At 34.7% G+C, this 20,546-nt stretch overlaps 1 non-coding gene across 1 annotated transcript; it reads left to right on the top strand.

Moving 5' to 3' along the window:
* The first annotated feature begins 1,065 nt into the window (after positions 1-1,065).
* Positions 1,066-1,252, top strand: LOC114493481. Its single transcript, XR_003684151.1, has one exon. It is a non-coding gene; the product is annotated as a U2 spliceosomal RNA (small nuclear RNA).
* Positions 1,253-20,546: the final 19,294 nt, after the last annotated feature.

The following is a 20,546-nucleotide window of genomic DNA, read 5'->3' as shown; positions in this document are numbered from 1 at the left end:
CACTATAGTCACATAGGGACTCAAGGAGGCTGCTCTGAGTAATGAACAGTTTTTTTTTTACCTATAAGAGGCAGTTCTGACCAGATTCCAACAGATTTCCCACAATTACCCCTTTGCTTTCTTACTTATTTCATCTCTTTCTGAGTAACTCCATACACTTTGGCTTTGAATGCAGTTTTTTCAGGCCTTGTGGGTCAAACTGTTTGGGCTGTCAGAGTACAATTTCCTGTTTAAAGAACTTTAGCTGCAAATGCACCTTCCTCAATCCATACACCAAAAGCCATATTGATAGGCCAAGAATTTCAATCCTAGATTCCTGAGAGAAAAATTGAATTTATAGTAGAATTTTTTATGTATTTTAAAATTTTATAAATGTAATCCAGGTGCTAAAATGAGAGACTCTTTGGTGAATAAAAAGAATGTGTAAAATTGTCTGTGGACTCAGCCTCACTACTTCTCTGGTCAGGTCATCTCTTGGAATTACCTTTTCCACTACCTATCTCTAGCTATGGACCAGGAAGGAAAGGAGGAAAAATACCAGCGTAGTCTTGCACTCTGGAGAGTAGCTTGCTATTGTATCTGTTTCTCTCATTTTCTTATTACTAAAAACATGTTTAAGAGTCACACATCTTTTACCAAAAATTACCTAGAAGATTGAATGTACTTCCCTGAGAACCAAAATGATTGAAACATCTGTCTCCTTCACCATCTAGAATTACACTATAAAGCATCTTCTATTTACTTAGATTTAGAGGCAATAGGTTTATCAACTTCAAATTGATAACCTGGGTTTTTCCCACTGTTTGCAGCAAAGTGAGAAAAAGGAGTTCTGGACTTAACCCTGTAGCTCTCCGTGCTTCCTTAAGTGTGAGTACCCCCATACATGCACAAGTGCCCATCAGTGCATTGCAATATGTTTCTAGTCTCCTAAGATGACATCCCTCTATTCTCTATCCAAGTGATTTTCAACCTTTTTCATCTCATTGCACACATAACTAATTACTAAAATTTCAGCATACCAATATATATATATATTTTTTGCCAATCTGAAAAAAAATAGGTATAATCACTTCTCAGCCTTTTGGTAAGATCAAGTCTACTATCTGTTCTTATCATTTTAATATTTGGTATGTCCTCTATCCAAGGACATTAACTGGGTTTTTGAAGCTGGGAGATGGACTAGGAGCTTGCTCCGTCCACACTGTGTGCATCAACCTGGTTTTGTAGTATTTCTAGGAACAGTGCACCCCCCTCTGCATAAAAAGGCATAAAAAGTTATAAATTTGATTCATTCACACCAGACAACTATGGTTTTGGTAGCTGTTGTAAAATTGCTGCTCTATCCAAACAAACCACCTTTTTCTCCAGACTAGCTCAGTTTCTTCCTCTATTTTAAATCTTCAGTGTACAGCTCCTAAACAACATGAAGTCTTATTGCTAAATATCAAACCCTTTCTTTTGCTGATTAATCATATATCTATCTACATAACATTTTATAATTTTTCATATTAAATATTCATGTGTAGATAATATTGCTGTCAGCATATTTTGTTTGTCTCTTTAAATTAAATTTATTGAGGTATCATTGGTTAATAACACTACATAGTTTTTAAGTGTACAGTTCTATGGTGTCTTTGTCCAGAATTCATATGTATATTGTAAATTCCTTGAAAAAGCTTCATCTTTCTACAATTATGCTTTTGAAAAACTTCATCTTTGAGTTCCCAGGCAGTAAGCATTCAAAAGATAGTTATCATTGGTTCATGTAATTTGTTCCTGTATTTAGTAATATATTTAATTTTAAATTCTTGTTACTGATATATATAGAAGTACTAATAATTACAAAATTTCATGAGTAGTATATGACATGTAAACCAATTACATTTCTATTAATATGGTTGAATTCCAGAAGTTTTTCTCCTTCTATTCAATGTTTGAAAGGTAGGAATGATATCACTATGCAAACTAAAGCTAGCAGTCTAACAATAAAACTTTTTATTCAAACTGTATAGGACAGGAAAGTCAAAATGGAATCCAAAAGTTAAGAGTTTAAAAGAAATATTCAAAGGAATCTTTTCTTGGGTGAAATAAATGATGAATGTTTTTTAAGTTGCCGCTTTGCATGACATTCAATACTTGTGCGTACAGGTGAAAAACCAAAATACAAACATTTTTTTCTATATGGTAAAGGTTGGAAGCCATGTATTAGGTACCTGCTGCCTATGGCCCTATGTATCAATACGTTACTAGCTGTGTGGTGTAGATGCAACATTATATATTCAAAATCTGTTCTATTTCCAGCTTAAATTTTTATATTTAAATAATTTGATAGTTGTCCTATAACTCATATTTTATTATTTGTGTCATCTCAGCAATTGATACTAATGAGCAATCTCCACTCTTCTTGCTCAATTTCTTAAGTAATCATAAGGAATAAAATACATAATATTTTATTTTATGGGTTATGATTTCCTCTTAAGTTGCATATAGATTACCCTATAAATCTAATGTTCAGTGTCATATTATTTGACATTAAATCTACCTACAGTAAATGTGGCCACTTGACATAATTAAGAAAAATACATATTATAACCCTGGCTGGCGTAGCTCAGTGGATGGAGCGCGGGCTGGGAACCAAAGTGTCCCAGGTTGGATTCCCAGCCAGGGTACATGCCTGGGTTGCAGGCCATAACCCTCAGCAACCACACATTGATGTTTCTATCTCTCTCCCTTCACTCTCTAAAAATAAATAAATAAATTTTAAAAAATACATATTATAAATTAGCGAATGATATTTTCTATTCAGTCACTAATGTGATGATCATTTTTTGCTCGTAGTCTTTCCTTTTGCACAAATAATATAAAATGGCAATTTTCAACCTTTTTCATCTCATTGCACACATAAACTAGTTCCTAAAATTCTTCAGCACACCAAAAAATACTATATTTTTGCCAGTCTGAAAATATTAGATATAATTTTGATTCATTCATATCATAAAGCTGTTGTGTTGGATATTGTCATTTTTTAATTTGACAGTCAAAGAGAAAAGAGGTCAGTGCCCCTGACTAAATAGTTAGGTATTGCATGTTTAAAAATTCTTGTGGCACATCTGTTGAAAATCCCTGATATAAGATAAGAAGTATATTTTGATTTGCAACATTGTACATTCCAAGATATACTTTATTATATATTATATTAAGACATATTTATTTATTAAGGCAATTAATAGTGTTAAAATTGATTAAAGTGCAGAGCAAATAATTATTTGCATCTCACGGGTAATTGAGTTATATTTGACATATAACATATACATATATGACATCATTACTAAAATGATTTTTATATTTTGAAAACTAATAAAGGCTAAATATTATATATCCAATTGTTTATTTATTGCAGATAATGTACAAATAAATGATATGCCTGTTTGAAGGTATATCACAAAGATGATTTGGAATAATAAAATAAATACAAAGTAAGACTGAATCTTGAAATTTAAAAAATGTATTAATAATTTATAACAGAAATCTAATAGAAATTATTCTCAGGTGAATAGCAAAATATAAATTATAGAGACAAGATTTTTTACATTTATAAAAGACATTTTATTGAATCAATAACCCATATTAGATAAAAATACCCAAAACTCCAGAAAGTGGATTAAAATAATAAAAGCGTGTAGAAAACCCCATAACTCCCAGAACCTGTAATATTATTCTTGTAGTGAATGAATCAGTTATGCTCAAAACCAAAATGTCTCCCTTACCCAGCTGGTTTACAAATATCTGATATTTCTTGCATTGGGAAACAGGCGAGTGAGTATCCAAACCTGATATTACCATTTTAAGGTTTTTAAAACAGATGTTAATAGCATGAATTTTACATAAAAATGCATAACTTATTTTGGACTTAAAATCTAATAATAAATCTGTAGGACAAATAGAAAATGTATATGGGCCTACTCAGTCTCACAGTTCTTGCTTCTCTTGCACCAACATTTTCTTTATACATAGATTTAGAACCTACTTTTGACAAATTTGGGAAATATAAGTGTCTTTTATCATTCTGGATATGTTGCTTTTACAGACCCCAAGGCATAGTTGCAATGACTGGGCTAAAATGTATTTATTTCTTTATTTATTATTTATTTATTTACTATTTAAAAAGAAAATACTCACAAGAATTCTTATATGTGACAGGAAGTGGGCTAGGTGTTTATAATCTTTAGAGCAAAAAATGTATAAATGCAGTCACTTATGCATTTATACATTAGCTGACTTTCTAGTATAAATAGCAGGCAAGAGATTTTTAAAATTAAATTTATTGGGGTTACATTGGTTAATAAGATTATGTAGGTTTCAAATGGATAATACTGTGACACATCATCTGCACACTGCATTGTGTGTCTACCACCCAAAGTCAAATCTCCTTCTGTCACCATTTATTTGACCCCCTTTACCTTTTAGTACCCCCAGCACCATTCCCTCTGGTACCACCATACTGTTGTCTGTCTACAAGTTTTGGTTTCCTCGTTTGTTTTTCTTATTTGTTCATTTGTTGCTTTCAGTTTTATATTCTACATATGACTGAAATCATATGGTTCTTAAATTTTCTGTGTGATTTACTTCATTTAGCATGATGTTCTCAGGATCCATCCATGTTATGTCTAACGACTAGATTTCATTTTTTTATGGCTGATTAGTATTCTGTTGTACATACATACCACATCTTCTTTACCCAATCATCTATCAAAGGACACTTTGGTTGTCTCCACACCTTGGCCACCATGAACAATACTGCAGTAAACATAGGGGTGCATATATCCTTGCAAATAAATGTTTTCAAATTTTTCAGGTACATACCCAGAAAAGGCATTACTGGGTCACATGGTAACTCTAATTCTTAATCTTTTGAGGAGCCACTATACAGAAGACACTTTTAATTTGAAATTTTTGAAGATAACAAATGGTTTCTCAAATAAAAAAAAAAAACTAAGTCAAAATTGTCATATGGAAGATGACAAAATTATTATTACAAGCAGAAATTCAAATTTTACTGTTCAGGTAACTGCCTAGTCCACATATTAATATCAACTACACCAATTTGTCTTCAATAAGAGTCCTTTCTTGTGTGTTTATGTGAGAAATCTTTAGATTAAATTTGTTTCAACTTAATGTCATTTTCAAGCACTATTAAAGTGGAAGTGGCATCCATCTTCCATTTACAAAACAACAACAATAAAGAGTATACATTAAAACCTTTTCCAGGGCTAATGTATATAATTCACACTTAATTAACCCACCCAATTTTTTTTTCAGGTTGGACTGTCCAAATCAACCTAATAAAAAGAGAAAGGCAAGAAAGAGCCCTAATGTCCTGTTTATGCATAATTGCAGTAGTAAGTTAACATTTCTTAATTTAAGAGATATTTAAAAATATATAGTAACTATTCCCTAGATGCACCTAAGTTTTATGCTAAATTCTCAGCTATGTTACTATAGTATTATTCTAAATATTAAAATAAAAAAGATAAAGAATAGTGAAGAAATAAAAAATACTTTTAAAAAATTAAAAGCCAGAATTCAGCTTATAAAATTCATCTATGAATCACATTTTGGTTCCAACATTCATTACTAATGTATAACATCTACCATTAATTGAATATAGTTCTCTTTGAATTTATTAGAAAGTAATTAAAATAAAACAAAAAAAATCCAGGATAGAAGGTTGAAGGGTAACTTACTTAGTCCCTCTTTTTGTATATTTATAGTGCTCCTAAAAGTCTCAAGAATTTTTAAATCAGAATTATCTTCATCATATAATAGTTAAAAACAAATGCAAGTAGAGCAATAAACTATATATGCTAAGTTCATGGGAAAGGCTTGAAAAATATTATCTTCTTAATACCATATTGGGTTTTTATTTGATTCAGTTTGGTAAAGACATTTTAAGCCTCCTACAGAGAACTAAGCTAGACATAAAACCAAAACATTCAACTGATCAGTTAACCCATTTTTCTCAAAACTTTATCTCTGATGCTGTCAGAGAGGAAGAGGGTGGAAAGACTGGATGAAAGAAGGTGACGGGATTAGCCAAAAATCTGTACATACGTAGACACAGACAGCAGTGTGATGAAAGCAGAGGGAAAAGAGTGTGGGGCCTGGGGCAAGATGAGCAAATGCTGTGGGCAGGGTGGGGGTGGAAATAGAGACAGTAAGAGGCTTTGACTTGAGGCAAGGGGCACATGATGAGTGTGCAGATAATGTTTTATTGAGTTGTACACTTGAAACCTGTATGATTATGCAAAGAAATGTCACCCCAATAAATTTTTTAAAAGACTAGAGTATGAATAGTTCAACTTCTGTGTTATACATATGCATGAATACCACACATTACATATGTGACGTATGGTATACATGCATACAAGTATATGTAAAGTAGTCTAATTCTCCCCAAAATACTGCAGAATGCAAACTAAAAATCCAAAGTATTCCTATAAAGGTATAGAGAGAATGGGGTGGAAATGTAAGAATAAACAGTTAAGCATAAAGTAAAATTTAAAAGTAAAAACTCAAAATATGCCAAGTATATTTCATGACCACATGATTTACCAATGGACAGCAATATTGTGGTAAGAGCAATTGCTTGTGAGAGGTTAGGAGTCCCTCAGGTGGGGGGAGTGGGCAACAATGTTACCGAGCAGGGACCAGCCTCTAGTAAGCAATGATGTAATTGAGACAACTTCAAGAAGATAGTAAACCATTCATGTTATGTTTCTAAACATAATATAAATGGTTTAAAAAAGCCTAAACCATTTCAGTGGTTCTAAAAGTCTAAAACTATCTTTTGTTTATATACCTCAATGTATCTACTTCTGTATCTCTTTCTTCCAATATTTCATAGGAAATTTTGAATGTATGCTTTAATTACTTTGTTATTGCAACAACTTATATCCAATAAAATATTTAATTATTTTGTTTTTATTTGCATTAAAGTGTTTTCAAAGTACCTGGCCTAAGTGACCCAAGTTGAGCCCATAACTCTGTATAATAAAGAGGAAGAAAAAGAAAACCATTTTGAAATATTATTTTCATTAGTTCCTAAAATTAGAAAGAATATAGGTGATCAATTGATCAGAAATATATGCAACAGACCAAAAACCTACACACAGTGATAGGAAAATAGAAAAGTAAACTAATTTTTTAAATGTCTTTTTTTAAAATATTTATTTATTTATTTTTAGAGAGGGAAGGGTGGGAGAAAGAGAGAGAGAAACATGAATGTGCGGTTGCTGGGGGCCGTGGCCTGCAACCCTGGCATGTGCCCTGGCTGGGAATCAAACCTGTGATACTTTGGTTCGCAGCTGCGCTCAATCCACTGAGCTACACCAGCCAGGGTGAAAGGTAAACTATTTTTTAAGTACAATTTTCAAAAACGTGAATGCATCATGCCTTATCCAAATATAAAATCAACATATGTCAAAAGCTTTATTTAATGTACTACTTAATGAGAGAGCCGGAAAAGCTAGGTATAATATTTATAGTCATGATAGGAAAACTAACATGTTCAAGTCCCATAGTGACAGAAATCTTTGTAATCTTGGCGGTTATATTTTCTTTTTTTTTTCTAATTTTATTTTAATCATTGTTCAATTACAGTTTTCTGTCCTTTACTCCCATCCAGTCCACCCACTCCTCCCTCCCCACCTCCCTCCCATTTCCACCCCCCTAGTTTTTGTCCATGTGTCCTTCATATTTATTCCTGTAAACCCTTCGTATTCTCCCCTGAAATGCCCCTGAAATTCCCTCCCCTCTCCCCTCTGGTCACTGTCAACCTGTTCTCAATTTCAGTGTCTTTGGTTATATTTTGCTTATTTGTTTTGTTGATTAGGTTCCTGTTAAAGATGAGATCATATGGTATTTGTCTTTCACTGCCTGGCTTATTTCACCTAGCATACTTTAAATCAGAAATTATTTGCATTTCTATATTTTAAATAAGAAGTTTTAAGTTAGCTTCAGTCCCTACAGAATTACAAAAGAGACCAGACAATAGAAAGCCCAGGTAAACAAGATAAACAGTGAATTTAAAAAAATAATAATAATCCCCAGTAATCGATCTTATTTGCTTGCTTTCAAGTTTTGGGTAATTTTTTGACACTTTGAAATATAAATGTAATAGAAAACTCTTTGAAGCTTAGTGGGGATAAAGCTTAACATGTACATTTTATAAAACCTGGTCAGGAGATTCTGATCCATATTTAGAGCTAAGAACCACATCAGAGCTGGAAATTGTTGTATTTGAAAAAAAAGTTAAAGCGTTAGTCTTTTTTTTCTATAATAGTGTTTAAATATTTAATATAAAACAATAGCAGTTTTATATTAAAGTCTTGAATAGCAGTTTATGAGAAGTCTTAAGAAAGGGGATATTTTATTTATATTATTTTTTAATCCTCACCCAAGGATATCTTTACTGATTTTAAAGTTAGAGAGAGAACCCTGGCTGGTGTAGCTCAGTGGATTGAGCGCGGGCTGGGAACCGAAGTGTCCCAGGTTCAATTCCAGGCCAGGGTACATTCCTGGGTTGCAGGCCATAACCCCCAGCAACCTCACATTGATGTTTCTCTCTCTCTCTCTCTCTCTCCCTTCCTTCCCTCCCTAAAAATAAAAATAAATGAAATCTAAAAAAAAAGTAAAGTTAGAGAGAGAGGAAGGGAGAAAGAGAAAGAAAAAAAAATACCAGTGTGAGAGAGAAACATTGATTGTTGCCTCCCATATACACCCCGACCAGGGATTGAGTCGGCAGCATTTTGGTGTGTGGGATGAAGTTCCAACCAACTAAGCCACACAGCCAGGGCTAGAGAAGATATTTTGAAAGGTTTTATGGTATTTCCTATAATTCCAGAAATAGCAAGAACAACTGCCATCATTCTCATGATTCCTTTATTGTCCTTCCCTTGGTAAGATAGTCATTTGATAACTTTTAACATCTTATGTAGTATATTTACACATTCCAATGCAAAAATAAGGTTTCAGCTGGGTTTTATTTCTTTTTTACTGATAACTGAGAAGAGGTTTCCCTCACTATGGAATTATAAAACCAGAATAAATATGAGATTAAAGTGATAAATTTTATCAACATAGGTTTTGCTTGTGAAACATTCATTTCCTCATTTTTTGGCCATACATTTGGATTTTTCTCAGAAGAACCAGGCCTTCACTCTTGTAAGTTGATATGTTTTGCATGGAGCTATCACCAGCTAATCCTTGAAATCAAAAGTGACATTGAGGTTCAGAAAAGTCTACATAACTGGTTCAGATAGGGCAACTTAACACAAATAAGGCCTTTGGGAGTCACTGGAATAATTATGGAAGAAGTATCCCTTTTTAGTGATGTTTGCTCAGTATCACAGTATAGTGATGCCATTGTTCTGATTGTCTTTGCCACCACAGTTTGCATAAGAGAGAAGCCAATACAAAAGAAAGCAGACCCCACAGAAAACAGTGTCACTTTGCTGACAAGAACATTTCAGCCTCGAATTTAGCTATTCTTAAACCCAGATCCACTCTTGGACTTTCAGTTGAATGAGCCAAGAAGTCCTCTTAGCTCTTTGTTTTGTTTTCCCTCAGAAGAAAGCACACCAATTTGTTTCTGTCACTTACACTGCAAAAACTGCCATGGAAACTGATGAACATATAAGACCTGGAACTCAAACAAGAGTCCAGCTCTAGACATTTTAGACTTAAGGGTTAGAGATGAGAAAGTTGAAGAGATGAGAAAGGAAGATAGGAAGTAGGTGAGCATGGGAGTCCATGCTTACTCAAAGCTCATGAAGTTGAGAATCATAGAAACCAAGTCAAGCTACCTTAGGACATTTATTTAAAATGAGAAATGTATGAGAAGAGGGCTGGAATATTTGGGAGAAATTTGTCACAGCACCACTCGGGACAAGGAACCAAAGAGCACCTTTTTTCCTACTTTTGCTCCCTGCACCTCTTCCTTTGCTGGGCAGAGACTGGCTTTTTAGCCTGCCTCTTTTTGTGCACAGCAGTCAGAATAAAGCCCTTGACAATTTCCTTGGGTCACATCTCCTGAGTTCCTGAATAAATAGATCTTGTTCTTGCCTCTGGATCACAATTCCTGATTTATAGGAGGTAGATTTCCATTGACCTACCTGGGGGTGCTTTAGCTGTCAGAATCTCACTCCACTTAATGAGGTAAAAGGGGTGGAGAGGGGCATAAGGAAGTGGCACTTGAGAGAGAAAATGTCATTGAGCATTGGGCAGATGTCCAAAAAAGTGTTCAGTATAGCAGCTTCAGCATTTTTCATTTCCTAAAATTTTGGTTGCTTTATTATGTTGTCAGTTTTGCCATGCTGTGTTACATCTAAAGGATGTTGTGATGAAACTCCTACACAGAAAAATTATCAAGTATAAATACACATTTTAATAAATATTATATATGATTTATCTCATTTTCCCCTTTGGGAAAGGAAATAAAAAGAGTTGAGGGAAAATGGAAATATGTTCTTGCAGTTGGTCATATTACCCTGTGTGTTCACTGTTTATCCCTGCTCACTGCTTACCCCTCTAGCTATTTCCCACCACACTATTCCCAAGGATGACAATTGATTGACCACTGTCAGCTACCAAATACTGTACATTATATATTATATTATCTTATGAAATTTACTAGTCACAGCACCCCCTGGTTTAGGTGTCCCCATTTCATAATGGAGGTATTGGATACAGGAAGCTTAAATCCAAGGCTTAAATCCAAGGGCTGGATTAGGGATTTAAGTTCAGATTTTTAAGATTCCAAATCGGCTCCCTTAGCTTCAGTGCACCCTCTCCATTTGCTAGATCCTCTTCAGATATTTTTTCAAAAGAATATCCCTCTACTAAAAACTCATTTTTTAATCTTAACTAGTTTATAGGGTACGTAGCAGAGTTCAATGATTTTCCTCAAGCATTTGCCAAATGGTGTAACTTTAGCCTTCACAAAGTGGTAAATCTGTGACACTGATGACACATTTCTGACACGAGTTACAAATCTACTTAGAACCTTTACTTCTGTGTTTTTCCATTTATTTGTGTGATTTGTTTATTTTCTTTTGTTTCAGTTGCAAGTGGGAGTTTTTCTACTGGTTAATTTTGAGATTAAAATATTTTAAGATATTCTAACATTGATGTGAAGAAATTTACCAATTATAAATTTGGGGGGAGATTGTCCAATCTCTCAATTATTGCATTGTAGGACAAAACCAGTTTTAGTCACATTGGCACAACAGGAACAGGCCACCTTTCATGCCGTGTTCCTAATATCTAACCTATATTTTGCTTTCTTTAGCCTCCAGTCATTGCTCTTTGTCCTCATGCCTTCTGAGACTGTGAATAATTCCCTTCTTTCATTACATCGTTACCCAGGAGGTATTATTTATAGATTGTGAACACGACTCACTTCAGTTTTCTCTTTTCTAGACTACCCAAGTTAAGCTTTTTCAGTTCTGTTTCATAAATCTTTTCCTCTTTTTTGTTGGAATCCTTTCTGTTTTCTTTTGGGATTTCTTAAATCATCCTAAATACTTCCTAAATTTCACAGAGCAGAAATATACAGAAGATTAAAGGAGCAGTTTCAGGTGGATTCGGCTGGGCCAACGATGACTTTTCTTTTTCTAGTGTTACACTTTAACTGTGATACACAGATTGCACTAAACTGTCTCTGGCATTATCCATCACTGAGAAAATAAGTTTCTTCTGCAAATGCAGCTTGTCCCCACAGAACCATTTCAAGACTTTGAGCTATAAGTATCTACTAGAATCTGCTTCTACTAACCTTTTATTCTTGTGGTAATAAGTTCTAATGCTTTACCTTTGGTTAGAAATATAATTAATATTTTTGATTATCCTCATTATTTTTCAGTCATAGTGCTACTTATTAAGATAAGTAAATCCAATTTTTGGTTAATTTGTGCTTACTAGAATTTTCTAACAAAATATATATTCAACTCCTTCAACTATACTGACTGCTTTCAGATTTTAGAAATATGCTCAGGAACAGAAAAATATGATTTACTTGACAACATTGAGTAAGATACAACTTTTTCCAGAATATGTTAATGGAAAAACATACATTAGTAACTGAGATCCATGTAAAAACCCTTTTTGTATATAGTTTAGAAAGATTTAGGGGCAGTAAGTAGGTTTCTCTGCTGTTTGGGGGGAGAAGAAAAACACCCTCTTTCTGACAATACATGGACATTTAAGAGAACACCAGTGGGTTCTCCCATAATCCCCCACACACATCCCCCAAAAATGGTTTTCTGCAAGGGTACATTTAGGACAAGAGATGGAACTTTTGAGAACAAGAGTACAAAGTTCTTAGCTTATCACATGAGAAGGAAGTTTGAAATTAGTATTCCCCGTACTTTTCCACTAGTTTTTAACCTTTATTTAATAAACTATTCTGCTTTCTAACCCAAATCATTGGCACTACTTCTGTTTTTCTTCAAGAAAATGAGCTATAGGAATAGAATCTCTGACCTAGAAATTCAGGACCGTGTGCTCATTTAGTAAAGGTATTGTTGATAATGATGAATGCTGCAGCTGAGAAATTAGAACACTGATTTCTCTCTGAATATGACCTTTGACTCTTTCCCTTCTCTCAATCCCCTACTCCTAATAAACTTACTATTTCACCTCATGGACACCCATGTTTGGTCAGCCCTGCTTTGTCCTCTAGTTCCCCCAGCCTCTTCTGGCAGCCTTTCCCTCCCTTCTCATCCTGGATCCCATGATTCATCATTTCAAATAGACTCTTGGCAGCACTTTTTCATCCATCACCCCCTGACCATCTGCCTCACCTGCCTCACCAGTCTCCAACCCTGTCATCCATTTTCTCTGCTTTTGCTCTCAGGTTGCCAAATGCTGTTAGGGAAGATCTCATAACTGAGCCGATTGTCTCCATTACAAATGTAATTTTCAACCTCAGCTGGCCCTTCAATTCCATACAGCAATCCTTTTACTTAATACTAATCAACAACTTCTCTCATTTTCCTTAGTGACTATTCCAAATCTTGCCCATATTTCTAAAGTTCCATGTCCACACCCTGCCCACTTTTTCTTGACAGGCAGCCAGCCTCTTACTTTATCAGGAAATTAGAAACCAACTTTATGTACTCTTCCAAACTCCATATTTCACCCCCAGAATTGTATCTGTATTTCACCTGCTCATGCTCTTTCCCTCTGGGTGTGAAAGGAAGAATGCACTGATGTGTTTGTGAAGCTAACTCCTATATGACTGGTTTTCTTTTAGCTAATTTTGTCTACACTAGTACTTTGGTTTGTTAATTATATTTTATTGTTTGCAACTATAATTTCTTCCTCTAAATGGGCTCTTTTCTTTCATAACTAAATGTGCCCAACTTTCAACTATTCTTAAAATTAAAATAAAATCACAACCTAACATCTTTTCTCTTTCAGTTTTTAATTCACCAAATCACTGAGCATCTCACATGTATAGATACTGTTATAACCTCTGAAGATTTACTGGTACATAAAATCAGGTTTCAGCCCTCACATAGTTTATAGGTTTCTCAAAAGGAGTCTCTGTTTACCTCCTTTTTACTTCCTAAACACTGTAATTGGTGACCTACCATACTACCTATGGGAAGACTCTACGTTTTCTAATGAGTCTGACACAAATGTTTTGCACTTTCATAATTATAGGCTCTGTTGGTTCAGTGGCCTTAAACCTAGGGAAAGGATGTGGTATTGGTGTCCTATGACTGCTGTAACAAAAGTACCAAAATCTAGGTGACCAATAATATGAAAAGTATTATCTTACAGTTCTAGAGGCTAGAAATCTGAAAACAGGGTTTCAGCAGAGCTATCCTCTTTCTAGCAGTTTAGGAAACAATCCTTTCTTGTCTCTTCTAGCGCCTGATGTTTGCTGACAATACTCAGCATTCCGTGGCTTGTAGATGTCCTGCTCGAGTTTCATGGCCATCTTCTCCCTTTGTGTCTTCACATCATCACCTATGCCTGTTTCTGAGTCCAAATTTCCCCTTTGTATAAACACCAATCATATTGAAATAGGGCCCACACTACTGCCTGCATTTTAACTTGACTACCTAGGTAAAGACTCAATTTCCAAGGAAGGTCACATTCTGAGGTGCTAATGTTTAGTACTTTAACATATCTCTCTTAGCAGGGCACTCATAACAGATGGTTTACTCAAAAATGAGCCCATCCTGCCTCTGCATGAAAAGGAAATTCAGATATGTAGTCTGATGACTAAAACGGTTAATGTTAGTTCTTAAATAAGGTAAGGCAAAGTGTTGTCTTGGTTATATCCTAAAATTGTTTGGTACATTAACAAAAGTTAATAGAAGTCTAAGAAAGGAACAGTAAGGACTCATATAACTAAGTATTGAAATTTATGGACTCAACGCAGGTTAAAAAACATCCTTTACTTATAATACTAAATGAGCCTTAAAGGCACTTGAGATTGCTTCCCTTTTTAATAGAGGGCAAATTGATTAAATTAGAGGTCAGTTGGATTTTTTAAAATCTGATTTCCAAGATTCCCTTGCAGCTAGAGTGCTCATGTTATCTCTGCTCTGCTGATCAGATGCACCCACATGAGACATAGAGAAAGAAGTGAGCATCCTTAAGTGGCGTTCATCTGTGAGAAATTAGAACCTGTGTCAAGCATGAGACAAAGGTTAACTGCTTCTTTGAAGATGTCTGTTGGCAAGTACCTGGGAGTTGGTTTCCAGTGTCAGAGAAGCTAAGCAGCAGTTACATGTTGTTGTTGGGTGTTTTTTGGTTTTGCTTTTTGTTTTCTAAATTAGAAGAGAAAGTTTATTTAGAAAGTTACAGAGCTGGTAAAAGTGAGCTGTAGAAGAAATGGGTTAAAGGAACAAGTTATGGAGGCAAAATGAGGGCCCTTGGAGCTTAGGAAGCAACACTCAAAAAGATTGTAACAGGTGTGCTGGGAGGTGAGGGGGAGAGAGAATGATTTTTTTTGCTTTTCTGAATGCATTGTAACTTGCTGCTTTGTTCGTGGCTCTTAGGCAGTCAAGCTCAGGTCTCTGACTCTCAAAGTTTTGTGAACTTTCTATATTCTGATTTAAAAAAAATCTGTAGCTTCTAGCAAATGAATGTGACTGGTATAATATATAGGGAATTTTTGCATCTTCTTACCAAGTGTCATATCTGGATCTAACAATTCAGTAAATCAAGCTTTGGTTTCCTAGCTGACTGATCAAAATTTCTCTTGAGTAACTCAAACAACAATTAGCATTTTCTAGTGCAGGATTTTTCAGTCTTGGCACTAATATTTTAAGAAAAATAACTTTTTAGGCCTGGCTGTCCTATATTTTGTGGGTTGTAAAGAAGCATCCCTGGCCTCTCTGCCCAAGAAGATAGCAGCATCCCCTCCCAGTTGTGACAAACCAGAATAAAATGTCTCCAGACATTTCCACATGTCCCCTGCTAAGCAAAATTACCTCTAGTAGACAACCACTGTGGGATAATGACAGCTAAAGCCTTTAACATGCAATAATGCACTTAATCTTCAAAGCAGCTACACAGAGAAGATACTACCATTTTCTACATTTTACAGATAAAAATCCATGCATGAGGTGTTTAACTTACATGACAACTCACATGAGTAGAAAGAAGTAGGTCTGGGTATATATCTAATCCAGAGTAAATGCTCTTACTCACCACACTTTCTTAGCTTTATAATGTATCAGCACTCACGTTTTCACTAAGCCTTAAGGCCCTTGGTGATCTTGAGATGAAGGATCATCATTTTAATTCTGGTATAAAATTTAAAAAGCAATTAAGGTATTATATCTTCATACCATAGAATTTGACATGCTTGACAGTAAGATTCAATCTTACTTTGCAGTGCATCCTGCATTTTGACTCCCATTATATTCCTAAAACAGAATTCTTATCTAGAAACTCTCCCCAAATCTCCTAATATTTTTCTTCACCTATGAAGTCTGCATTTTTTACTATTCCATATAGCGAACTTTGCAATAACCTGTATATCCAGGTTCACATTCTGCTATTCTTGTCTCCAGAGCATAAGTTAAGCACCAGGCATACCACTTCCAGTTCTTTCGAGTAATACCTCAAGCTGTACCAATACATAATTTTCCCTGTGTAGAATAGCCTCTTTTATCTCTGACTAGAGATATATTCATCCTACAGGCTTTGCTCGAATGCTGCCTACCTGTTAAGATTTGCACATCTCCAGTACTTAACTGCAAATTTAATCCTCTGGGTTCCCATGGCATTTTTATAAACCTCTATTAGAACACTTGTTATATTGAACTGTAAATATTGGACTTTACATGTTTGGTTCCACCTGGAGTATAAGCTAATTAAGGGGCCCCCTGTAACTTATTCTTTATGCCCCAGTGTTGGAAAGAGTGCCTAGCTCATAACAGACTCTCAGAAAAAGTATGTGATTGTCTAACCACAAGGCTGTACACCTGAAACTAATAAAAAATAATGTTGAATGTAAACTACAATTAAAATTAAAAATTACCTCAATAAATGACGTCCCTATCAACTCAAGGTAAGCATCACAGAGCAGTTGAAATTGGTCATCATGACTCTTGCTACTAAGATATGTTTAAAGGCATTCTTGCCCTGTCACAGCTGGCTTTTTCCTGTGCCTGCCTATTTGCCTCTGAACAATGTAAAAGGTTCAGGACTCCCTGCTTGTCACCAGCCCATAGATGGAATTTTACTCTCTGTCTCAGCTGGGGGATAATATAATAAATACATAGTAATGCTTATCAATTTAATGGCTTTAAATAATTTAAACTTCTATAGATTTTTAAATGTATTTATCAGTGTTAGCTACCTAAATCTATTAGATACTGTCTGCACTGCTTACGTTATTTGAATCATGGGTATACAGTCAGTCATTAGAAGTCCTGTGAGTTTATATAAATCGGTATTCTTTTAAAATGAAACATAAAAAATATTAGGTTGCTATCATGTTATTAAAATGAACAGAACTAATGATGTATGTGGGTAAAAATATAAGAAGACTTGGACTAGAAATCCAAAGACCAATTCTTAGCGCTGGTTTTCTCAGAAACTCTACGTGAGAGGCACCTCCAGAACGTTACCAAGTTTATCTGACACCTGTCTTTATTTATAAATAAGAATTAATAATCCTGGTAAGTAATCACAATGGTTTAGAGAATAAAATAAACATGAGTATGCTTAAAATGCAAACAGCTGCACCAAAATGAGGTATTTTATGAAAACATCTTTTTGAAAAACATAACCTCTCACACTCATGCCAATGTCTGTGGTTTTCTTTGTGTGTGTGTGTGCCAGTTGCTAAAACAAGGGCTGATACGTGATAAAGTGTTTGCATATTATCAGTTATGTCACCTTAAAGTGGTGACATTGAAGTTTAAAGAAACCAACATGACTCAAGGGCAGAGGCACTAATTAGTTAAGCTAAAGGGAGATTTTCTTTCAACTTTGGTTTTAGAAGTGCATTTCAGCAATCATTTCCATTTCAAAGTTACAGGCTGCCCTTTGCAGGGGTATTTGGGTGATTATAAAATTTAAACCATAATCCAGTTGTGTTCAAATACTTGTCCTAGCTTCCTTTTGCCACATGAGCAAGACAGAGAGCTTTGCTATGCTTTGGTTTTGGTCAATTATTTAATAAACCCACTATGAGAAGATGAGCTTCCTGCAAGGATGGTGAACTATTATCCTGGGCCTGCCAGAGGCCAGAGTGAGATTTTTGCAGTCACGCATCATTCATCCACTTTCTCCCTCATTCAGTATATATTTATTGTGAATGTGCTAAGTAAAACACTAGTCCTTTATATAGAGAATTTTAAAAATTTATCAGCATTTTTGTATTATATTTCACAAAATTACATTCACTCTTTTCCCATAAACTCTGGGTTTCTAATACAAATGTTCTTTAAAAAAATCAAAAGATTTTCATAAATATTGTGTATATTTGCCAGTTATTAAAAAAAAATGTTTGCTTCATGGGGATAAGTACTTTGCTCCAATAGCTCACTCAAAGTCATTAAAGATACTGAGGTTATTCACCATTTTCTCAATTTTTAAAAAATAACATACTACCGATTTGTATGCCCTTGGTTGGGAACACATTTCTGTCCTGTGTGCCCCATGGACCCACAGGGATTTAAACCACTCTCTAAGGAAAGGGGCCCCTGCAGTCCAGTAGAGAAACCAGTTAGTAGGTGGCCCAGCCCTTCCTGCCACTCCTGCTCACAAAGGCCCCTGCTGCTCTGGGCATTCCCAGTGGCTCCAAGAATTGTAGGTATTAAAAAGCTAGGTGTAGGTCAATGATCGTTTCTGAACTATTATCTCTGCAATATTCTTAGAGGCTTCTGTCTGTCTGCTCAAAATGAGATATTTGTTCATATTTTTAGATACTTGCTTGACTCTATTCATCTTCTAAAGAATTAATTTTATAAATATTTTGAATGATCAAGATCACACATGGCTGTCTATAATTTATAACAAAGGGTTTCTTCTAACATAATGGTATTCAAGTCTCGATTTAAGTTTTTCAAACAATAATGAACAAATCATAAGTATGCAACTTTATAAATTTTCACAAAGTGAACACACCAGTGTAGCCACTCTCCAGATGAGTTACCAGCCACCTGAAATGTCTCAAGTGCCTCACCATTCCAGATGGGACCATTTCCTCACTTTGACCCAAAGTTAATGTCCTCTATCACCATAAATTGGATTTACCTGGATCTGAACTTTTATTAATGAACTCATAAAGTACATATTTCATTATATCTGATTTATTTGCTAAACACTGTGGTAGTAAAATTGATACTACTTCCATCTACTGCAAGTAGTATCAGTTTGTTTATCCCTATTGCTATATATTATATTATATTATACCATTATTTTTGTTGCTTTTTACTATATTTTATCCATTACCATTTATCCCTTTTATATATCCTGCCTCCCCACAATCACCACACTGTTGTCCATGTCCATGAGCCCTTTTTCTTTTTGGTTCGATTCCTCTACCCCCTAATCCTTCGTCCCCCATAGCTGTTGCCCTACTCTCTATCTATGAGCTTGTCACTATTTTGCATATTAGTTCTGTTTGTTCATTGCATTCCACATGTGAATGAAATCATATGGTACTTGTCTTTCTCTGACTGGCTTATTTCACTTAGCATAATGTTCTCTAGGTCCATGAATGCTGTCACAAAGGGTAAATTTTTCTTCTTTGTTATGGCCAAGTAGTATTCCATTGTATAAATGTCCCATAGTTGTTTTATCCACTCATCTGCTGGTGCACACTTGGACTGTTTCCATATCTTGGCATTTATAAATAATGCATCAAGGAACATAGGGGTGTTCCTTCAAATTAGTATTTTGGGTTCCTTTGGATACATTCCCAGAAGAGAGATTGCTGTGTCAAAAGGCAGACTCATTTTTAATTTGGGGGGTATATACATACTGCTTTCTACAGTAGCTGCACCAATCTGTATTCCTACCAATGGTGCAGAAAGGTTCCTCTTTCTCCTCATGTTCCCCAGCACTTGTTGTTTGTGGATTTATTGATGATAGCCATTCTGACAGGTGTGAGATGGTACCTCATTGTGGTTTTAATTTGCATTTCTCTGATGATTAGTGACATTGAGCATATTTTCATATGTCTATTGGCCATCTGTATGTATTCTTTGGAGAAGTGTCTATTCAGGTCCTTTGCCCATTTTTAAATTGGATTGTTTGATATTTTTGGTGTTGAGTTTTATGAGTTCTTTATAAATTTTGGATATTAACCCCTTATCAGATATATTTTCAAATACATTCTCCCATTCTGTGGGTTGCCTTTTTATTTGTTGATGGTTTCTTTTGCTGTGCAAAAACTTTTTAATTCAGTGTAGTCCCTTTTATATTTTTTTTTATTTCCTTGTTTCCTTTGCCTGAGGAGATAGGTCAGTTGCATTTTTATATGTGAATAATGAACTATCAGAGTGGAAAATTAAGAAATTTGATAATCCCACTTATAGTTGCTTCAAAAAAGAATAAAATACCTAGAAACAAGTGTGGTCAAAGATATAAGAGACTTGTACTTGGAAAATGATAAGGCATTGGAGAAATTGAAGAAGTTATACATATCATGTTCATGGATAGAAAAAAATACCATCATTAAAATGTCCATGCTATTCAAAACAATCTATAGATTCAACACAATTCCTATCAATATTCCAATGGCATATTTCACAGAACTGAAACAAATATTTCAAACATTTATATGGAACCACAAAAGCCCCCATAGAGTGATAGTGATCCTAAGAAAGAACAGAGTTGGAGGAATCACACTACTTAATATGAAACTATACTATAAAGCCATAGTAATTAAAACAGCAAGATACTGGCTTAAAAACAGATACATAGATCAATGGAACAGAATAGAGATCCCAGAAATACCCCTACATTTTTATAATATATTAACATTTGACAGAGGAAGCAATCATATA

This window comes from Phyllostomus discolor, chromosome 1 (assembly GCF_004126475.2).
Source record: "Phyllostomus discolor isolate MPI-MPIP mPhyDis1 chromosome 1, mPhyDis1.pri.v3, whole genome shotgun sequence".
Lineage (NCBI taxonomy): Eukaryota > Metazoa > Chordata > Mammalia > Chiroptera > Phyllostomidae > Phyllostomus > Phyllostomus discolor.
The sequence above is the reverse complement of the archived record's forward strand: the minus strand, read 5'-3'. Positions and strand labels throughout refer to the sequence as shown.